The sequence below is a fragment of the Sus scrofa genome, chromosome 5 (genome assembly GCF_000003025.6).
Source record: "Sus scrofa isolate TJ Tabasco breed Duroc chromosome 5, Sscrofa11.1, whole genome shotgun sequence".
NCBI classification, from domain to species: Eukaryota; Metazoa; Chordata; class Mammalia; order Artiodactyla; family Suidae; genus Sus; species Sus scrofa.
In genome coordinates this window covers 49,864,767-49,889,378 of record NC_010447.5, presented here as the reverse complement: position 1 = coordinate 49,889,378, position 24,612 = coordinate 49,864,767, and the positions used below count along the sequence as shown (strand labels likewise).

The 24,612-nt window shown below is 35.0% G+C and overlaps 1 protein-coding gene across 45 annotated transcripts in view; it reads right to left on the bottom strand.

Annotated features, from left to right (window-relative positions):
• Window positions 1–24,612, bottom strand: part of SOX5 (SRY-box 5) — a 1,006,514-nt gene that overhangs the window by 277,085 nt on the left and 704,817 nt on the right. The window contains exon 1 of one of the 45 annotated variants that reach the window (XM_021092969.1): window positions 12,176–20,017. The exons of the other annotated variants lie outside the window; for them this stretch is intronic. The gene's annotated coding sequence lies outside the window, so the exon portion shown is untranslated. Of the gene's footprint in view, window positions 1–12,175; window positions 20,018–24,612 lie in introns of those variants that run through there. 45 annotated transcript variants of the gene reach the window in all.

The window sequence follows — 24,612 nt, the reverse complement described above, 5'->3', positions numbered from 1 at the left end:
TGTTTTGTTACGGCAGTCCTAGGAAACTAATACGAAGAGTATCTTAATAATTCAAATACATGAATCTTTACCAGAATGTGTGCAGAATTTACTTTTTAGCAAGGCATACCTGTTTCACAATTCAGACTCCTGATGTGGGTATGAGCCTGTGTGAGCAAGCATGTTCTCCTTTTTCCGTCAATTTTTTAAAGAAGATACTCTGCAAATATAGCTTTGGAAATAAAGAAAGCAAGGGTAACTCTGTATTTCAATCTAATATCCCTTTTTATGACTTTCCTATGATCATCTGTACTGCCCCATCTTCACACTACTACCTCTAGTTGAGTGCCTACACATGTAATTTCACTTCTTATTTTAATTTTTAATGACTCTTTCTTCCTATGTAAATTAATGTTTAGAGAAATTAAAAGTAAAATCCATCAGTAATTGATTATCATTAGCATTACTAAAGATTGTTCATTTTTAAAAAGATCTCATCTCTAGCAATTAGTCAAATATTAATAGAAAATAGCCAAAGTAAATATACAAAATAAAACATGTATTAATAACACATATATACTTTTGATAAATATTTAATATTTAAAATAAATGCATATATAAACACACATATATACGGAGGTCCCGTCATGGCTCAGTGGTTAACAAATCCGACTAGGAACCATGAGGTTGTGGGTTCGATCCCTGGCCTTACTCAGCGGGTTAAGGATCTGGCGTTGCTGTGAGCTGTGGTATAGGTTGCAGATGTGGCTCGGATCCTGCATTGCTGTGGCTCTGGAGTAGGGTGGTGGTTACAGCTCCGATTGGACCCCTAGCCTGGGAACCTCCATATGCCGTGGGAGCAGACCTAGAAAAGGCAAAAAGACAAAAAAAAAAAAAATAAAAAAATAAAAAAATAAACTTCCCTAATGTTTAACAACCTCAGAGCAATCCATCTATGAATGCACAATAATATATTTAGCAAGTACCCTGACATACAGAAAGTTTCTAATTTCCTATAATGGTAATGTCACAAACAATATGATTACATATTCTGGCATATATGTGTGTGTGAATAGTCAGCTTCTAATCATGAAATTACTAGATCAGTAGTTCATCTATATTTCACTTTTGATAAGTATTGACAGATTAACATCCATTAATCTTTTATTCAATGTGAATTATAATCCTCAGATATAATAAATTATGTAATATACATACACAGATCACATGCATTATAACGTTATTTTCCATGCTCATGTATGCAAATGCTTTTTCAGGTAATAAATACTACTTAATATATGCTATTAAGTACATGTATAATTACATTATTTAATAATGTAAAAGTAGGGGTCATGACCTCCAAGTCTGGCTGTGTCTATGTGTGTGAGTGTAGAATATCCTTCTGATATATACCCCTCTTCACACACACATTCAAATTTCTACACGTGTACGCACAAAATATCTCTGGAGATGCATGTTACATGAATCATTCTAGAACGGAAATGGGGAAAGTGAAGAAGAGGAGTAGGAAGGAGAATTTTTTTCCATAATACACATTTTCATACTTTTTAACTGTTTACTTTGTGCATGTAATATCCTCTCAAAAATTAGCTATGTTTTTATAAATTAAAATAGATACGGAATCAGAAATTCCTTAGAAAAAAACACAGTTAAAATAAACCAGTGAAAAATTAATCAATATCAGTATTATACAAATTTAAATAAAATATTTTGTTAGCCAGAAGTTTTATGACTGGTATACTTTTATTGAAACTTGTTTTCATTATTGATCTGGTTCTATTATTCCTAAACACGAATAATTTAATTTGTCACTTACATATTTATTTTTCTTCCGAAACGTACTTTTTAACAGTAAAATGCTAACACTGAAATTCAGACTTTTTTTAAAAAAAGCAGAAAACCTGTAATTTTTCCATGTTACAATATGTAAGGTTAGGACAGGAGGAAAACCCACTGGTTCTAGAAGGTTACCACCAGCAAATGAAAGTTTGTTTGTTTGGTTTTTTTTAATAGAGTTGAGATTACTGCACATTTTCAGTGGATTCCTATTGTTGATAATAAACCAAATTTCTTGATAGCTTGTCCTCCCCTCCGCAGTATCAGCTTTGAATACATACTAACTGAAATAGATACCAAATAGTGAAATTACACCAGAAAAGACACTTATGATTTAAAATTTCAGTAGGAGGACATCTAGCCAGAAACTCTGTATTTGGCTTGAAAGAGCAGAGGTGCTCAAACTGTTAAAAAATAACAAAATATTTTTACTGAATATTTCAGTGAAAGAAAAATCACAAACCTACTAGAAGCAACTATTGTTTCTGAAAACACAGACATTATCATAAGCAGGTTCAGTAGTACTATCTGTCTCCTAACTCCTTTATCAGACCTCCCTCTTTTAGCCTTCCCAAGTTGACTTAATGGTCATTGAATTAAATACGCCAAAAGTTATGTCACACACCACTGAATATAGACAGGAGTGGCAATCAGTGCATGGATTATTTATATACCAAAAACATGGCACCAGAGAGTCTTTGGAAATTATTGTTATTACCATCATTTCATGTGTGCAGCATCACAATACAAGCCCCTTTAAAAACCCACGATTGTTACTCTACTGCATTCAGAGAGACACACGATGCAGGCTCAGATCTTGGCAACCTGTGAAAGTGCCCAGTCGAAAATTACTAACAGCTGGAGATGACAGTTGTTTTAACAGCTGAGCTGACAGGATTAATTTAAATGCACTGAAATCAAAAGTAGATAACACCTGTTTAGTCTTCTAGGGCCATTCGACAAGGTAGGCCAAAGGAAAAATGCAGAGCCAGAATTGTGTCTCTTTCTCTCCTCGAAGGACAGAGGGGCTTCAGAGGAGAATGTCACCTTTTTGAGGGAGATGGGGGTAGATTTCAGCAGCAGGGGGCTGGTCAGCCTTTATCAGTTTTTAACATCTGGTTCCTATAATGTTCCTCCTTCCCTTTTTTCCTTCTCTGTCCAAGGTCTTTGACCCAAACCCAACAGTGGATAAAGATCACTAGATTTCAAAGCTACGGTTTCTCACTACAGCTTCCTAGAAATTCTCTTGGGTTAATTAATGTATTCTCTTTGAGCTTCACAGTCACAGCCACAGAAGAGCTGCTTTTTTTCCCCTTTCCTTCTTATCTCTGGATCCAAAATATATCACGTTGTACAGGAGTCTGCATTTCAAATGGTTGCCAAAAAATTATTCAGAGTTGGTTTTTGTGTAGGATATTTATCAACCATTGATTGTTTTAATCTAAAAAAAAGGAAATATTAAATAAAAATTTCTGAATTAAGGGATAATGAAAAAACTGTTTCGTTTCTATGGTTGGGATGGCAGATACTATGATTTTCTCAAGAGATGTATTTAAGCTTAGATCTGTGCATCCGTAAGAGCACAAGTGCATAAATGAAGCAAAATCAAGCAGTCTGGAAGCAGAAAGTATTTATTTTGCTTCACTTCCAGGAATGGGGATCTAAATTTACTTGAGGACCATAAAGACTATTTCCCCTCACACAGAGGAATATTATGGCCTAATATTAAGAATTCTAATACGTACGAATAAAAAACTACTCTATTGAAATATTTTGCCAAAATTACACTCACATCATTTACAGGGAACATTTAGTATATGGAATGATTCAGAGCAGACACAAAGTTTGCCTTTCAAAACTTTACCAAATTCGATATCTGCCCAATTTAGAAAAAAAATATACTTCTATCTGGTACAGCAGGGAAAGGAAATATCTTCAGGATTAAGGCTGCTCCCTTCTTAGCCAGCTCTAGATTTTGAAAAGCACAGAGCATAAGGTTTTTATGTTTATTTGATTTACAGCTAAAATAAAGAGATAAGACAATAATGATTTCTTTTTCTTATTTGGGGAAAATTAATGTGCATAAGCTATTTTGAGGAGGCAAAATTTTTGAAAATTCAGAAACTTTAGAGCTTTTAAAATTGTCAATAGAGATGAACATTTAAAGGAGAAGCATGATTCAGAATTATGGTTAATTATGGGAAATGCAAGATGATACACTTTAGTGGTAGGCCAACTTCCAGACATACAGTACTTCTAGTTTTTCTAGTTCATAAAAATAAATTCTGCATTAGTAGCACTCAAAAAAAAAAAAAAAAAAAAACCTCATTTGTGGTAATCCAGAAACTCTTCTTGAAACACTCTCATTAAAAAAGAAAAAAAGAGGATATCTCTGTTAACCTCGGAATAATATAAATACATGAACAGCTTATCCAAAGACACAGAACCAGCTTCTCAAGTGCCTTAATTTTAATTAAAGTTATCTGTTTAATCTCCACATATTTGGGAAGTTTCTAGACATCTCTCTGTTATTGTTTTCTAGTTTAATTTCATTGTTGCCTGAGAATATACTGTATGTATTGCCTATTCTTTAATTTTTTCTTCATTTTGCTAAAGAGGTTAGGTGCATTACATTCATTGATTTTCATATGTCTGAGCCATCTTGCATTTTAGGAATAAATCTCTCACTTGGTCATGGTAAGAAAAAAAGTGCCTTAATTTTGTTCATTCACTGACAAAAATGTGGTTAAGTGTAGCCCTTCTAAATAAGGAAAAACTGTTTTTATTATTCCAAGTAATTTGCAATTGTATTGGGATATTTTTAAATCTTGAGACTCATTAAATTCCATGAAATCAACTACAATAATATTTTTTAAAGAGCAAAGAAATAAATTACTCCCGGTAGTTATGGTTTCTACAAGTAACATTTGATCAGTATCTGAAGATGCATGATAGAAAATAGCTACTTATGATACACATTTTTTATTAATAATCTAGTAACAGGTTAACACAAATATTAATTCTGGTGTGACTGAGGTTTTATTACCTAATGGGCTGCAATAAAGCCGCTCTTGGTAGAATAATGCCCATCACATTTTCTTGTCGACATCAAAGTTATGACTGTGTTATGGACAGTAAAAGTGCAATGACATATTTTAAATACTTTGGGTCAAAATACGTCTAGCAATAATTTATTCCTCTTGGTAGTTTCGTAGAGCAATTCCAAAGAAAAAACACAGATGGGAATTTTTTTTTTCAGAAAGAAGCATTTATGCTTTAAAGGACAATCTGTTAGATGGTATTACTTATTAGATCTCTTTAGAGAAAGACACAAGAAGAAAATTTCAAACCCAGAAATAACACGAGCAAGGCCAAAACCAAACTGAAGGGGAATTTCAGGAAGCATAGGTTGTTGATTATTTGTTTCCTTCATATCTAGTCTATTTGAGGATGAGGGGAAAGGAAACGTGACTCCACAGGGTTTAAAATCTGAACTGTCAAAATCCCACTTACTAATGAATAGCTCTGACTAAAAAAGATGAATGTCGACATACTGTATCTTAGAAAATATGCTGCTCATAAAATGGACATGAAAATGCTTCTATTTGGAAGTATCTAAACAAAGCATATAACATATAAAGAACAAAGATATTGTATAAGTAGAAATTATTGTGAAAATGAAATTATTTGCCAAATGTGTGAATAAAAATACTTCAAACTGTATTTCACTTTTCTCTTACACTCAGTTTTGTCTTAAAACAAAAATCACATATTTTCAGAAAATCTAACACTATTTCTAAACCATTAAGTTCCAAAACCTATTTTTGGCTTATTCTATTTTATAGTTATATCAAAGTCGTTGATTTACTGGGCATACAAATAATGACTGTTAACTCTTCAGTCTAATGATAAATTCTTCAACTTTTATGAAATACAGAACAATTTCTTCCCTGCTTTCTTATCTCTCCACACAACTCAGAGGCTCAAAGAAGATAATTACAAACAATGCCTGAAGAACGGTTCAGTTAATGTTAATTTATACAACAAACTAATTACTACCAAATGGTAAAAATCACATGTGGAAGTCCCTCTCTCCCACACACATAACTGAACCAGCAGCCATCTGTCTCAGCCCAGGGAGAGCTCAGGAACACCCAAAGAAGATAAGGAAAAGTAAGGGTGCAGAAGGCTTTTTAAAGTAGGCTCATTCACCTACATAAAAAAATCACAGGATTTTTCTGAACATTAAATGTTTTTGGGAAACTAAAAAGAAATATATAGAAAGATGGTGTTTCAAATGTCTTTTAATAAAAGCATGTTGTTATCATCATTGCAGGTAGGAACCTATCTTTAGCAAGTACATGCTTATTTTGTTTTAGACACAAACTACTTATTTTTTCAATTGTCATTCCTCATCCATGTACCATTTTGCTACAGAAGAAAGAGCAGGAATACTTGAATTTTCTTAAAGAAGTTAATTTCTGAATTCTGAAAGGTGTATGACTATATACTTAACAATTAGTAAAATAATCTTATATATTATGAATACAACTTGAGATAACTGCTAAATTATTCTTTCTGAAATAAGTTCATACTTTTTAACAAATAATGGTAACAATATTTTGACATTTAATTAGGCTATAATTTTATCAAATGCAGTGAAATAAGGGTAATATTTTCCCTTTTAAAATCACAAGGTGAATTTTGATATTTAAACAATAGTGGATTTTTAGATGAAAAAAATCTAAATGGGAATGTATTAAAATGCATTTTATTTTTTAAATTGAAAGAATATTCATTCATAGATGTGTTTAAGCTATGTTTTTAATGATATTCGGAATTTCAAATGGAGAAACAGGCGCTTGGCAAATATCTGCTGAGTGAAGAACAGAATGAGAAAACTGGAAGTGGTAGCAAAAATACTAATTTCCTCTAACATATATCCTCAGTGGAATTTAAAATGTTTTACACATAACATGTTCTGATCTCACTGAAATCGTTTCTCTTGAATTGCCCTTTCCATTCTTGCTGGTAGCTGACTTGATTCAATGATAGACCACACAGCAAATGCTGAAGCAAGTGGATTTATAGGAAATTTACTCTCTTCTACAATGAGATGTTCCACACTGAAGGGCTACAGTCCTTCAGTATAACAGATACCTACAGAAAGCAACAGAGAAGACTATGACAAAGCAGTGGGACTGCAATGCTAGAAGTGGGGAGACTATGCAAAATAACCTATTTATTAAGTTCCTTCTTGAGGCTACTTCATAAAAGTTGATGCAGAACTTCTAGAAAATATTTTTTTTCCCGAAATGTCTCCTGGATATACATAAGTCTTTCACTTCCTTTAGCAGCTTTTAAATTATTAGAAACATCTCCCCTACTATTTATCAACTTCTAAGATATAAGTTCCCCATTTGTGAACACTGGGAAAGATGAATTTGGAGGCCATACCTATCACGGGCATTCCACATAACATGTTAGGCTTTTTATAAAACACTGCAGGACACATTATTTTAAATTCAATACTGCACTTTACTGCTGTATAGATAGAAAAGGTAGAAATGTGTATAATTATCCATTCAAAAATATTTTTAAAATTCTCTTTCCATTTTAGTTCTTTCACCCGTACTATTTGTACAGGTTTTGTGATGATCAATTTTTAGTTAGGAATATTTTCATGGAAGTAAGACCATTTAAAAACAAATGCATAATTCTATTTGCCTTTTTGATTGCCTTTTAAAAGTAGGTTAGAAATAGGTATAAATTGCAAGAAAGGTTTTCATCCAAAGAATCTTTAAATTACGTTGTGACATTTTCAGTCAAGATACCTTTAGGACTGTCTAAGATGACAGCAGGCACCCCTTTAGAATTAAAGAAGTCACTTTGGAGATGTGAGGACTCTGTAATGCTCATAATTTATAAAATAAATTATACAGCTTGGTTAGCAACACTGCTGTTCATCTAGCTTGCAATATCTCTGGGAAGGCAGATTCATATAAGACAGGAGAGCATGATTTAAATAAAAAGAAAAGTTAACACAGAACAATTCAGAATTCTAGCAAAAACTAACATTAAAAGTGTCTGCCTTTCATTATTTGGACAAAATTATCACCCAAAGCAATGAAGATATATTATAAGCCACACATCTTAAAACAAAAGATCTTATCTTCTGTTCCAAAGCATTATTACTAGAGACTCATAATAGACACCAACAGCAAACTTTATTTTTATTTGGATTACTAGAGAACATGTAATCAACACCAATGAATAAGCTAGTGTCTAACAGATCTGTGAGAGTTCATTGTTCTGTTCTTCTTTTTGCTCATATTTCTTAATAAAGAGCTCCCCAATTCTGTTTTCTTTACTTCCTTTGCATATTGACTTTAACATTAATGTATCTCTAGAATTTTATATCTAGAAAGAATTATAAAACTCACATAATGAAATAATTTTATTTTCCAATAAAGGAAAATGAAGCATCTGTCTAAGATTACCCAGATAATGATAAGAGCAAAACCTAGCATCCTGGTCTTCATAACTCAGTATTTCCTTTATTACACTTCCTTAAGGAAAGAGAGCTAGAAATGCTGGCATGAATGCCTCGGTTCAGGTCAGAGATATGCTACTCAACCATTTAATTAACTCACTGAACTATGAGTCACTGTGCCAGGAACTTTGGATAATGGGGTAATTGAGACTCCATTCCTGCCCTCTAGGACAGGGGTTGGCAGACTACCTGTAAAGGGCCAGGTAACACATATTTCAGGCTTTATAGGCTATACTAATCAACTTGACCACTACATCACTAAAGTACATTACAGATACTACCTCAATATGTAAATGAACGCACATGGCACTGTTTTTAAAAAATGTTATTTATAGACATAAATTTAAATTTCATATGATGATCATGTGTCATAAAATATTCTTTCGATTTTTTTCAACAATTCTAAGATAGAAAAAAACTATTCTTAGCTCATAGGTCATACAAAATCAAATCCAAGCTGAAACCTAGATTTGGCCTATGGGCCATAGTTCGCCAACCACTGCTGAGGCGGTCAAAATCCAGTGATGGGGAGAGACATAATAATTCGTAAGGGAGGGAGAATGGGGGCAGTTAGAAGTAGCAGAGAATTCTGGTAGGGGTAAAACAAACTAAGGATTAAGAATGTATGGCCATGATCCAGATGCAAAGTGAGGTAAAAAGCATCACAGACAATGTAAACAAACAAAAAGCATGGTAGAAACGAAAAGCTATGAGCAATTCAGCTTTACTAGAATAAAAGTCATAAAGAATGATTCAGGGAATCACAGGAAACATGAAATGAGTCTGAAGAGTAAGACAGGAAGTGAGCTCACTGCAGCTGCCGACTGACCTACCCACCCAGTTTAATAAAGGTCTCTGGCAGACCCAATAAAATACATAGGATGGCACAAGTACCACATCATATGCCAACCAAAGCTCTTTTTCCACTCTTGGGAAGAAATTAAATGTCTACTTTCATATCCTCAAGGCTGCTTTACCATTGCCTCTTTTCCTTGAGAAAGCAATTTTTAAAAATATATGGATTGCATTTTATTAACTGCCAGCATGACAGGTGAACATACCAAAAAATGTATTAATATTTTGTTCTGTATATATCTGTTATAAACTTGTATGGATTAGAATTTAAGTAGTTTTGTTTAAAATCAAGGATATAACCACAGAGTAAATAATCTTTTAATGAGTTTTGGCTAAGCATTTACTCTTTAAGAAGGGATCAGTACATGAATTAATAAGAACTTGCAAAGCTAAGTGTATTTTAGCTCTTTGAGTAATATTTAGGTTATGTACCCATTATTATCATAATTTAGCTCAACTTTCCAAACACCATTCTGCTAGAAGTTCAATAATAGTATCCTCTACTATTTTAGTGAGTAAAGGCTGAAGATGGATAAAGGAGACATAACACTATAACTTCATTAGCTTAAGAACCTGGGAGAAAGCTCGCCTATTTCCTTAGGGCTGTAAATTTTTCTCAGAAAGCTATGGATAAGCAGAAAAAAATAACCTGAAAATGCCCAGAAAAGATAGGACGATGAGTGAACTACATTAAAAGAAGAAATGTCCTAGAGAGCGAGGGATCGAGTGGCTATTGCAACAGCTTTTTGTATAAGGATGTGAACTGGTTAGAACAGTCCTAATAGCCACATGCTCTCCACGGGTGACATAAATAAAAATATGTCCATCAATAAGTAAATATTAATTCAATTTAGATGATAAATAATTGCATGCACTGATTCTGTGTTCACTCTTGGTAGAAGGCCCCCCTCTACTTACAGAGCCTCCTGTACCTCCTCACTCATAGACCCTGTCCCCATGAAGTCACATGGCTTGTTTCCCCCATAAGACCATGAGCAACTTAAAGACAGAAACTGTATCTTTGATTTCTGTTCTCATTAACCCATAAAATCACTAGCATATAGTAGGACCTCAGTAAGTGTCTTCAGTCAGAATGAGAGAATGAGCAAACAGAAAACAAAGGTGGTGGGGTTACAGAGGAAGGAAGCACTGACCCTCTCTTGGATATCGAGAGACTTTACACAGGACATTAACAGGAGTTCAAAGGTAATGAAAAAATAGAACAGAGAGAGAACAGAATGAGGGGTTCTGTACTGAGATTCTGACTGGCGTTCTTTCTTTTTGTCAAAATCTGTTCTGGGCCAAAATTTTTAGTTTAGAGATTGAGATAAATATTCCTAAAATCTAATTATAATTTATTATGTTTATTGTGTGTGTGTGTGTGTGTGTGTGTGTGTGTGTGTGTGTGTGTGTGTTCATTAACTCTAGGGAAATTTTGCAGATCTAACAGAGTGGTCAAAATTTTGTCCCAGGCATGCGAGCATAGATATAAATAACTGATACTGATTCAACATTTCTTTAATTCTAAGTCTTCAAAAACAATTATGGACATTAATCCAGAGGGTTTCACATTGTTTGAAATTTAGCTAAACTGTATCAAGAAATAATACCTCCCTATTTAATGGAATATACTTTGAAAAACCTGCAAATATTTTTAATTTGAATATTTTAAATTTAGAAAAAAAAATCTGGAGATAAAAAATAAGGACTTTGAGGTTTATTATGCTTTTCGACTTAAAAGTGTTTATTAACCCCTAAAATTCTTTAAGTGAAAAAGATGTGCTAAAAAATACACATTTATCTTCAGTTCTGTTGTCTCCTTCTTAATGATTCCCCATGAGCTGAAAGGAGAAAGGACTAAGATAAACAACAAGGTACCTGTCCCCTGGCAACACAGAGCAAACACAGTTAAACTTGAGTATCAAGGAGGTAGAAACCGAGCACAGGACCAATTCCCATCCCTTTTACTTTGCGATTGGACGAGCCCTCTGCCTGGAGTTTGGAGTTCTCGCCTTTATGTGAAGGCTGAGCATTGACCTTCCCTATTCACGCACTGGTACAGCTCTCAACACTGCAACCTCCTTGTTTAGGTGCTTTCTTCCCTTAAATGTGGTATCTTGACACAGATGAAAAATATTAAGAATGCCAGGGAAAGAAGTGAAGCAAAAACATGAGGGTTAAGACAAACAAACACACAAACCGAGAAAGAAAACAAAACTGCAAGGAGAGAGGAGTGCATTTTGTTCATTTCTATGGCTTTCTGCTCCCAAGTCTTCCAAATGCCTAGTGTCACATGATGGTATATAAACCTTTGGAGCAAATTTCTACAAAGCAAAACTTCTGAGGAAAGAAAGGCCTATGAAACTGAGATTTAATTCATCTTGAAATGGCAAATCAATTCCTATCTATTAGCACACAAAACACCAGCATAGGAGCACTGTCCTGTTATAATAAACTGACATACACAATTATGATGTGCTCTCCCAGCTACTGATCTCTTCAGTAATTATACCATTCGATGAGTGCTACATTGACATTATATTAATAGGTAGGGAGGAGAGAACCTAAACACAAATTAAATCAAAGCTCAACATTTCAGCAACACTGACATAAGGCCGGAGAACAACGGTCTGTTTCCTTAGAAGGAAGTAAAAAGGTGATTTGTATACTCATTTTCTACTTTTAATTAAAAACTCTAGAAATGAAATCTATCCTAGAATTCTAGTCTCTTAACTGTCTATTTCAAACAAATTAGATAAAACTGTCTATCATGATTTGTAATCACCTGGACTTATATTAATAGCAATAACAATCTTCAAAAAAAATTACCCACATTTGACATAGACATTTTGCAAAGAAAAGAGAATGGCAAATAGAAAACTTTTTTCTATAGACAAAACAAGAGAGAAAGTTCAAGAAAAGGTTCCTCACCCTTTTGCAGAACTGTCAAACAACGTCTATTGACCAAGAATAGCACACAGTAAACACACCAAACAAAAGAAATGATGAAAGATGTATTTACTTGTTCAGGGCCTTTATTTTTCTTTCTATTTCATATACACCCACACTGAGCAGGCTTCATTGTGTTAATAAATAACCAGAAGCAACCTAAGTGAACAGAGGAGGGGTTTCTATGATGCTGTCAAGTACCAGACAGTTGCTTGGCACTGCTGATACAGAGCTCCACACATGAGCTGCAAGCCCACACAGAAAAGAGCGCATATAAGTTAATGGATGGATCTTTCTACCCCTTAGACACAATGGGAGGAAAGGAAGAAATGTTGGAAAACAATGGTCAGTTTATTTGGAATTGTCCAACCCAATTTGGGAAGGAACAAATCAATTTTACGGACCATGTCCTGCCAGAGTAATCTTTTACCAGGTAACCTGCTGTAGTTATTTGGAAATCTGCTAAACTGTAACTCCAAACTCTTAACATGTAACAGATTTTGCTTTTTTTTTTTCAAATTGTTTCAAATATTGGCTCCACGCTTTATTCCATACGTATATATTCAGATCAAATTTGAAGTAGTCTGAATAAAATGTTCTGTTTCAATTTTCTAAAATATGGAAAAATCCCCAAAATCAGCATGAATTGGAACCAAAATCCATAAGCTCAGTGATCAGAGTATTACAAGTTTAACCTCATTTACGACATTAAATACGCAAACAAGAAAGCTACAGTATTTTGTCAGCCTGAGACATTTTCAGTGTTTTGAGCTTACTCTTCATTAGTTTGTTTCCAAATGTCCCATGATAGTCTTCCCTTAAGCCATGAGGAAAAAAAAAGATATAACACAAATGAATATATATACATACACACATACTATATATTATATATAGCATATATATTTTATATATACAGTATGTGTGAATATATATATATTTTATATCATTACTATATATATATGAACTTAGTGCCTCATAAGTTTATATATGATATATAGATGACCTGCAAAGTATTAATTGAAAAGATATATGAATAAAAGCTGGCTTTCCAATTCAGGACATAAAAGAAAGGGCACTGGTTCTGAATTTCACATGAGATCTTCCCCTCAATGTCAAAGTCCCTCATCCAAAAGTGGGCTCAGAGAGCCACAATCTTCTGGTATCCAAAGTTCATCAACATGTAAGAGAGACTGTCTTAATCAATCCACATGTCCAGGTCATCTGCTCCTTCTGTCCGGCCCTAGCCTCATTGCTCCCTCACGACCTGGGCCATGTTTCTCTTACCATTGAAGGATGGTTAAGGAGGGCACACTGGGAGCCCTTAAGGTCTCAGAACTCTGGGAGCAGGTGGCAAAGGCAACTCTGAGTGAGCTCTCCACTGACTCTAGTGCTGTCCGTGCCTTCCCCATAAGCAACTCTTATTAAAAAAAAAAAGACCAAGCATCCACTAGAACAAAACCAAGCAGGCCTATTTAATTAGGGCATTTGCTTGATATCCACTTCTTCGTGTTAAACACACAGACACACAGGCCTAGGAGGTCTGATTAATTTTAATATGCACAGTCGTGACAAGTGCCTCAAGGGTAACTGAGTGAAAAACACACGCGCGCGTAGACACACGAAATCCTCCAGCTAGTTGAGTCTGACAAATCAGTTTCACAAAAATGCTGTGTGTGTTCCCTAGATTAGACTGTTACTATTCAGCAAGGGCCTCAACCTTTAATGTGAGGGAAAAGAGGCCTCAGAAACAGGTGGCTGGCTCTTCACTCTTGAATAAGTGATATCCTCAAAAGCGGGGGCACCCAAGGGGCAAAGGGCTGGCACGCTCCCCTAATGCCAAGGTACAGCCTGAGTCAATGGGTCTTTCTCCAGTGCTCCATGCATTGTAACTGAAAGTCTGGAACTGCTGGTTTTAGTGATGGACAAGGAAAACAGGGGTGCCTTATTGATCTGAAAGGTTTGGGAAATATTAGAAACCTTTGGCTAAAGAGATGTTTGGAATGATTTATGCAGTCCTGTTGGCAGACAAATTCATGCATGAGGAGGAATCAAATAGAACTCTTCTTAGATAAAGAGCCACCGGAAGAAAGAATGCTAGCTTGACTGGTCACAGTAGCATGAACATTAAGGACATCGTCTTAAATATGATTGCATTTTATTACCAAAAGTGCAAGTGCTAGTTAAAAAGAAAGACAGACACTTTCTTGGCCGAATGGGTTTCTTACACAGACAACCCTGGATCTCAGCTCAGGGACCTCCTTCTCTGAAGACTCCTGGAGGCAAATCCTGAGCCTTTAGAATCCAAATAAGAAGGTTCTTCCGGAAAATGTGAATTAATTTTCTGTAACACTTAATGAAATCAACAGTACCAAGATAAACTGCTATGACAGCTACCACTCGAAAAGAAGATAAGTGTGAATAAGTTTCACTCTAGTGTTGGAAAATTACAGCGCTTCAAACTCAGCGTCCTCTATGCTAAAGTTAAAACACTTATTCCTGAAGAAATAGGCTCTACAGCATTTGAGGGTGTCTTCTTGTCCTGACCTTTAAAAAATAAACTCTTTTCTTTATCATCATTTTATGAGTGTCGATTTCCATACAGTGGTGCCTTTGAAAAGGGTGCCTGGAGGTTAGACTCCAGCACGCTCAACGAGAAGAGAGACATTTTCCAGTGACAGACTGCACAGATGAACACATAGCCACAATGCATTAGGAGTAGCCTCCAACAGCAGCGGGAGTGTGAGGAACAAAACTTAAAAGGGCTCAATTGAAAAGTACCCTTGTTTGTCCTTCAGTGGAACAGCACTTACAAAGCCTCTTCAACATGTACTTTGTCAAAAGGACAGTGAGTAACTAAACAAAAGCAACTCAAACCTCTGCCAATTAAAGTATCTTCAGGCTTTTTGCCTGATGCGTTCACTTCTTATTTTTCCCACCTCATCAAATGTGGTTGTAAAACCAGAGTGAATTCGAAGTGAATTTCAATGTTCTTAATTTAATGGAATGCTTTGGGATTTTTGAATTTAGGAAAGCCAGTCTCCATCATTTCCCTATAAACATCATAACTAAAAAGTTGGTAAAGTTAGAGAGTAATTTTGAATTTCTATTTCACCTTGTCTGTTGATGTGACATGGCTCAATTTAAATTCTAAAGGGCTGCTCAACAACCGACATTGAACGTATAAGAGTAGACATTGCGATTTATAATGTAAACTCAAAACGTCAAACATTCAATGCCTGTAGGGGATGTTCACGAGGCCAAATACCATGCACCAGGGGCCTGTCTTTCTCACAGAATCATTATATAAAATGCTGTAGCACAGCACAGATCAAAATACACTGCTCCTAATATCTATTCTAGGACCCCTAAAATAAGTCTTAAAACAAGGGGAACATGTTTCATATCTATTTAGAGAATGAAGAATGTTTATATGTGTTAATATCTTTGTAATAGAAATTAAAAGCCCGTCAACACATATTTATTTGGGGGAAAAAAGCACTAGGAAAGTACATAGAAGGTACAAAAGAAATAATAAAAGATGCATTTACCTGAATGCATTGAATTATTTTCACTAGGTATGACAGAAGCAAATATCAAAAAGATACATTACACCATAATATCAAAACATGTTTTTAAGTTTTAAGAGAATATAATTCATGACCAATAATGTACACTTTTCTTGTTTCATAAACATCTAGTTATAAACTTAAAGTGTCCAATCGAATCCTAGAAATGGTACACATAGAGTTAAGTGGAAGCTTTTGGCATTTGCTACTGTGAATTTGGAGTATACTGATAGCATGGGGTCAGAGTGATACTCACTGAAGTTTTACAAAGAAAACAATATTTCCTGTTGTATCTTCTGGACAGAGAGAAGGAGGGGGAGAGAGGCAGACAGAAAGAGAGAGAGACAGGCAGAGACAGAGTGAATGAATGAGACCCAGTGATGGTCTATGATTTGTAGATGACTCTGAAGGTAAAGCCTTGCACTCTGTCCTAATAGACAGTTTTCCAAAATCATTCCATTATTTTATTAGTTCTTAAGACAACTAACTTTTTTGTAAAGCGTGTACTAAAAGCAATGAACTGTTGCATGTAAAGTTACACTAGGTGACTTTGGTAATAGGTTGTGCCTGTAGGGCCCTGTAATATAAAATTATGAGCAAAGATTTCCTGAAGAAGTTCAGGGAAAAAAAGTCCTAATTGCATAAGTAATGAAAAAGTCTAGTTCTCTAGTAGAAATAAAATTTCACAAATAAATGCAATATGTCACACACACAAGGGCTATACTCATCATGGTGTAACAATTTTGGAGGTGTGGGCGTCACTCTAAGAAGGAAGAACGCTGACAGATACAGATGCTAAATAAAACCAAGCATATGTGAGATCTGAAAGGAGGACTACACACATACGCACGTGTACACACAAAGGAAATAAAAAAATCAAAATAGGGGAGGAAAGGAAGAACAAATAAACCACATAAGAGAAAGATAAAATCTCTCAAAATTATGAAATTTTGGCCAGGGATCCCTCAATTACATTTGTCTTCAGGACACATTCACATTTATTACAGAAATTAAGAATATAAGTAATCCACGAATCCTTCAAAGCAACTACCTATCTCAGGATTTTTATGAATTTTGGGCTTGTTGTTTTTGTTGTGGGCGGCATTTTCTAAATGTCCAAAATTTTGCAGGTCCGAATCAGAATTTTTCAGTATGGTTAAGTATATCCTGGGAAAACAGCACTAGAGACTATATAATGTTTCCAGTATGCCTAAGAAACAATGTTTCTAACCAGCCAAGGTGTGATAATGACAATAACTGGTACAATTCCAAGGTGGTTATAATTTATAAAGTACTTTCATGTGCATTACCTCATTTGTTTCCTTCAACAACCCTCTGATGAAAGGAGGACAGTGAGCATTGCCAATCCAGGGCAGATATTCACTACATTAACATAATTATTATAGCAACTTAAAGGCAGGTAAATATAATGCTTTTTAGAACACAAAGTATAAGGCAGATGCCCAGTTTTAGGCAAAGAAGTCCTTATTTTAAATTCAAAGCGACATTTCTCCCAAATGTAACAAAATAAAGTGACATTTCAAAATATTGCTAAATATTTGTAAGTTATTACCTCAAAATTGATCAGAGACTAAACTGTATAGATACATATCCCTCACCACACTTACATAGTAATCAATGGCAAGATCAGGACTAAAATTCAAACACTGACTCAGAGCATAATTACTCTTTTTCACCATGAATTGAAAATCAGATAAGAACTATGAATTATATCAACAAATATACAAATACACCTATTTTTCACCATTTTGTATACAATTTTCAAGATGTACAAGCAGGCTGCAGCAACTCATGCTGTTTGTAAACTCTACCCCGAGGGGTAGATAGAGTCCTTGAAAAACTGGAGGGTAAAAGGAAGGTGCTGACAGGAGTCACTTAGTATCCTTTGAGCACAGGCCTCCTGAGATGAATTCTGTGGGGGGTGAGATAGGGGCTGTGGGGTGAGAGATCCAACTGTAAGCAGTGTCCATTCTGATCCGATCATAAGAAATTACAACTCTCTATCCTGCCAGCTGTACCCTAGAAAAGGGTGCTGGTCTCCATTACAGTGAAACACTATTAAAGAATCAGTTATAACTTTGAATTCTGGAAAGTTATTCATCAATCCAATGCACTTTTCACTTTGCCTATAGCAGTGGGGATAATTACAATCTATGGCTATAAATTCATAGAAAATGCCAATATATTAGCAATACTAGAATTATTTAAAAAATTACTGGAATTATAAAGTATACAAAGCTTTAGTTATGCAAGTATTTTAGTTTTCTGTCCTGCATCTTACAATACCTAGCTTTTGTGACCTGGGACAATACTTCAACTTCTAAGTCACATAAAGATTTGAAAGTAATGATCTAAAAGATTTAATAATGACGAGGAGGATGGTGAGGACAAGATGAACATGATGAATGAGATAAACAGGCAGGGAGGTTAACTGAGTAGGACATGAAGAAAAGAGGATGGTAATAACAGAAATCAACCAATGAAACCTACACCCTTTTTTAGGGCAGTATTTCCAAAGGCTACAAAATGTCAACTGGAGGGTTGACTGTCATCCACAGAAAACGCCAACAATCATCTACTATGCGCCAAGCTCATTACTAGGAAGCAGAGAGGCACAGATAATCGAACCAAGAACTCTTCTCTTCAACATTCACATACTTACAATTATGGAAGAGCAAAAGCATATAAATGATAATAATGTCATCAGAATTAACAGAGATGAGTTAGTGCAAGCAGTGTAGACTAAATCAAAATCTGACAAAGGTGTTGCGTCTTAAAAGGTGCATATAAATTCATTAGGTAGGGAAGACAGAAAATGATATTTAAGGTGGAATAAACAGCACGTAAAATGCAGAGTTGTATTAAAAATACAGTGTTGAGAGAACTGTGTACTGTTTATTTCACAAGACCATGAAAACATGTACCTTAGAGAGTGGGAGAAAGTTAGGTTAAGGGGGTAAAGGGTTGGTTGGATCAGATTCTATATGGTCTTGTGTTCCATGCCAGTAGTTTTGTGGAGGAAAATAAGTTCATTCTAATTCCAATTCCTCCATACAACAAGAACATAAGTTACTAAGCCTCAATGTTTCACTTTTAAGGTAAGAAATAATACCAACCCCAGAGATTCTGAGGATAGAATGAGGCAGCTCATATAACATTTGGCAGAAGAGTCACATATTTATTATGGTCTTTCCTCTCCTTTTCTCAATATAGCAATAGACAATACTGAAGCAGTATAAACATCCTTCAACAAATATTTTAAACACTTAGTGCATGTACTATCCTCACCTTTAAGGAGTTTATCATTGAGAAGAAACTAACAAATAAGTGGACAATCATAATACAGTGGAGTAACTAACAATGGAGGGAGACAAGTAACACTACTTAAAAAGATGAAAAGGTTAATGCAATGAGGGTAAGTGACTCTTTGGAGCAACTCAGACTTGGAGAGATGGGGAGGGGAATTACAGATAGAGCAGATGGGAATCAAGAAAAAGTGAGTTTTGTCTCTTGTGTTTCTAGGGGGAAGAGGTATAAATAAGCTGAAATGACTATTCTAAAGAGACATAACAAAGACATTAATATAAAAATAAAAATAAAAATATGAAGCCTGCTATAGTCTTACAGGTAAAATGGTTCTATTTTAAATGAGATGTATACATATAAAGTTTTCATCAAGATGAAACTATGTTTGCCTGCAATATTAATGAACCAATTGGTTTGAATGAAAATCAAGTTTAAAGTGGACCCGAGCCCTAAACCTAAATGCTAATCTATATTAATAGACCATCCCTAGCTACCTGGAACTTGAGCACACAGGACATTTATGCCTACCCATCCATCTTGGCTTTATTAGCTAACTTGCCTCAGATTTATTCAAATTTAACAAACAGAGAGGAAAGAATACCAGAAAGTATGATATAACTAAACAGAAGGGAACAAAGGGACCTGGACCTGGAGGATGTGACCCGGATTCTAATCTTTGGGCTTCAACATTAGCTTGCTATGCGATCCCAATTATATCTCTGCCTCAGTCCTCTGTCTCGAAATGAGGAGAGAGGACTAAAATGTGTCTACATTTCATTCCAATTCTGAATTTCTATTACTCCGAACTGGATGTTTTTCTTTATTTTATCATTTATTTATATACATATTTTTTTCTACTGTACAGCATGGTGACCCAGTTACACATACATGTATACATTCTTTCTTGTCACATTATATGTTCCATCATAGGTGACTGGACAGAGTTCCCAGTGCTATACAGCAGGATTCCACTGCTAATCCATCCTGAAGGCAACATTCTGCAACTATTTACCCCAAGCTTCCATTCCCTCCCACTCCCTCCCCTTCCCCCTTGGCAACCACGAGTCTATTCTCCAAGTCCATGATTTTCTTTTCTGTGGAAAGTTCCCTTTGTGCCGTATATTACATTCCAGATATAAGTGATATCATACAGCATTTGTCTTTCTCTTTCTGACTTACTTCACTCAGAATGAGAGTCTCTAGTTCAATCCATGTTGCTGCAAATGGCATTATTTCGTTCTTTTTATGGCTGAGTAGTATTCCATTGTGTATATATACCACATATTCCTAATCCAATAATCTATCAATGGACATTTGGGTTGATTCCATGTCTGGGCTATTGTAAATAGTGCTGCAATGAACAAGCAGGTGCATGTGTCTTTTTTAAGGAGAGTTTTGCCCGGTATAATAAGTTTTTCTTAAGATATCTTTCAAGGCTTTTTTTTTTTTTTTTTAGCACTTAAAACTTGATTTTCAACTTTATGGAAATCTGATCACCATTGAGGAATCAGAAATTTACTTTAGTAAAAAATTACTGAATTTTATTTTCTTATTTCACATTTCAAAGGAATTTTAGCACATATGTGGTAATGTGTAACATTAAACTATTACTGGCAAAATTCCTAATTAGAAAAAACAGTGTAAATAGTGATTAAGGACATGAATTCTAGTTTAAGGTGGGCTTCAGTTTGAATAATGACCCTGACGGTCACTCTGTGACATATTTAATCATCAGTTTCCTCATCTGAGGAAATGGAGATAATAGAATTGGAATATTTAGTTCATGGGTATGATGTTTCCTAAAATTGGAACAGCTATACATAGTAGCCCTTGTTATAAGGTTTGGGCAAAGATTAAATGAAGTATTTCATTTAAATTACTTAACACTATCATTAACACATGATATACACTTAGTATATGCTTTTTTCCCCTGAATATATATTATTTACTCAATGCTTTGATATAGAAATTATGTATAACATATTATGCTACCAAACTTCATTATCATTATTATTTGTTTTAGGTCCACATCCATGGCATATGGAAGTTCCTGGGCTAGGGCTTGAATCAGAGCTGCAGCTGCAGGCCTACACCACAGTCACAGCAAAGCTGGATCCAAGCCACATCTAGGACCCATGCTTCAGCTTGCAGCAAGGCCAGATCCTTAACCCACAGAATGAGACCAGGGATTGAACCTGCATCCTCATGGATACTAGTCTGATTCTTAACCTACTGAGCCTCAATGGGACCCCTCATTGTCATTCTTAATTCCTAAGTCTAATAGTTAAAAATGAACTGATAGAGTGTGGTTACTACCAAATATAAATTATCTATATATTACATAGGTCAGGCACACTAAAATGAAAATAAACTATGTATTTTGGCAGGATCCACATCAGGTGAAGTGTGCACTGGACAAATGGGAATCTTTAGCACTAGAACTTTTTCGTAATGACAGACAAAAGTTCTGATGGAGGACAAAGATACATACAAACAAAAATACCATTAATCTATTTCCTCCTCTTTATATCTTTTTTAAAAAAAATTAATTAATTGTTTGAAAAGATAAACTAGCTAGAATAAAAGAGTTATTTTTTTTCTTCAGCCCATACGCAAATCTGATTTTCTTTCTAGCTATTTCACCTCAGTGGCCTCCTTTTGTATAACACACCATTCTCTTCTATCTTCTGAATTTCTGTTAGTATGCTGTTGGCAGGGATAAGGTTGGAAATAACACGGACTTTCTATTGAAATCTGTATTTCCCCTCAATGAGAGGAAGCAGAGGCATGAATATGGCACCCTCATAATGATTTAGCTGTGGCTTAATGAAATTTTCATCACAACCTGCTGTTCATTTTAATGGCCTTTGAAAAACAATGGAAAAATATAGCTTGAGGGAAGAAAAGATTTTTCAGTGGCAGATATTTGTGAGCTTAACATTAAGTTCCTTCCCCCCAATCTCTGTTCTCTTCCTAAACTGCTGCGCTCATCACACAGCTTTAACAATGTTGTGTAGTTTTTCAAATATACATTTTATAGTTCTTTCATTAAATTTATTCCTATGAATTTTATTCTTTTGATGCTATAGTAAATCACAGAACTACACATTGTTTGTACTGTACACAGTGTCACTGTCCTGATGCCTGGATGATATCAGATTTGGGTGTCCAGTCTCATATTTAACCATACCCTTTGATTAGTGGAATTTTTAATCTTTTTGAACAATGACTCCAAGAGTCACTCTGTGACACATTTATTTATTTATTTTATAATTTTTTTATTTTCCCACTGTATAGCAAGGAGGTCAGGTTATCCTTACATGTATACATTTAATCATCAGTTTCCTCATTTGAAAATAGAGATAATAAGAATATTTAGAATGTAACGTTCCATTTGTGGTAGAGCCTTTTACACATGTCCCTAGATATATTACTCCATTTTTCTCTCATTGCAGTTAAAAAAAATAGAAATAGATTTCCTATAACATTCTATGCCTTTTCTATGATACAATTTTCTGCCTTTCTACTGATTTTTTCTTGGTGATTAAGATCATCACTTTACTCAAATACATAAACTGCTCCTTGATAAATCTCCCAATATTTGCAGTTGTTACAAAAATAAACCAATGGGACCTAATTAAACTCAAAAGCTTTTGCACGACAAAGAAAACCATTTTAAAAAAAAACAGACAAACCCATAGAATGGGAGAAAATCTTTGCAAATGATACAACCAACAAAGGCCTAATATCCAAAATACACAAACAGCTCATACAAGGCAACAACAACAAAAACCCAATTGAAAAATGGGCAGAAGATCTAAATAGACATTTTTCCAAAGAAGACATATGGTTGACCAGTAGGCAGGCACATGAAAAAAATGATGAATATCAATAATTATTAGAGAAATACAAATCAAAACTATAATGAGGTACCATCTCATGCTTGTCAAAATGGCCATCTTTAATAAGTCAACAAATAAATGCTGGAGAGGGCTGGAGAAAAGGTAACCCTTCTACACTGTTGGTGGGAATGTAAATTGGTACAACCACTATGGAAAACAGTTTGGAGGTTCCTCAGAAAAGTAAAACTACCATGTAACCTAGCAATCCCACTTCTGGGTATATATCCAGACAAAACTTTCATTCAAAAAGATACATGCACCCCAGTGTTCACTGCAGTACTATTTACAACAGCCAAGACATGGAAGGAACCTAAATGTCCATCAACAGACATGTCTTATATGTAAAGTGGTGCAGGAGGGATAAATTGGTAGGAGTTTGGGATTATCAGACACAAACTAATATATATAAAACTGATAAAATCCTACTATATAGCAGGAAACTACATTCAATATCCTGTGATAAACCATAATAGAAAAGAATAAAAAGAATACATATGTATGTATAACTGAATCACTTTACTGTACACCAGAAACTACCCAACAGAAAACCAACCATACTTCAATTAAAAAATAAAAATTTTAAAGCAAGTCTAGTTATACCTTTGTGTATTCAAAGCATGTCTAGGAGTTTTGTGTACATAAACATAAAACCACTTAGTGGGTTTGTACTTATACATGAGCTATCTTTCTGGAATTCAGACTCTTAGATGCCTGCCATGTTCAATCTATATTCCGTCTTCCATAAAGACTATCTCTATATTTTCTCAATGTCTTTATATTAGTCACTAACAAGTTACTCTTAAACTGAGCTTTTAATATATTTGTAGAGGGAAAAATACAAAAAAAAGCTGTGAAAAAACAATAATGAAAATATTCAAATGTTCATATGCAATATGATATTTCTTCATGTCAACTCTTCCTTCCATGGATGTTCCATCTCAGTCCTTTGGCCTGTGTAGCTATAATTTTCTACTAATTCCTAATACCTCTGAATGTTTCCTGCTAAGCAAATTGGTGACACTGTTTCCTGTCCTCTTTCCTACTGGGAATCACTCATTTGGCTTCAGCTTGTCATATACGTCCACATTAAAGAGTCTGTGCACAGAAGGAAGAAGGAAGGGAAGTGCATATGATATGCTGAGGGAATACCAGGATCATATTCCAAATTCCCATGGAAGAAATTATCTTAAGATAAATCCACCAAAACTGCTTTGTAATATAGTACACACTCTGAAATCCTGGTTTTTCCTAGACCTTAGTCCTGTACCATGAACATATCTCAAACAAAAGTTAAAAATTAACATGTGAGGAGTTCCCGTCGTGGCACAGTGGTTAACGAATCCGACTAGGAACCATGAGGTTGCGGGTTCGGTCCCTGCCCTTGCTCAGTGGGTTAAGGATCTGGTGTTGCCGTGAGCTGCGGTGTAGGTTGCAGACGCGGCTCGGATCCCGTGTTGCTGTGGCTCTGGCATAGGCCAGTGGCTACAGCTCCGATTCGACCCCTAGCCTGGGAACCTCCATATGCCGAGGGAGCGGCCCAAAGAAATAGTAAAAAGACAAAAAAAAAAAAAAAAAAAAAAAAAAACTAACATGTGAGGGAAACACTTCTTAACTCATATGATGC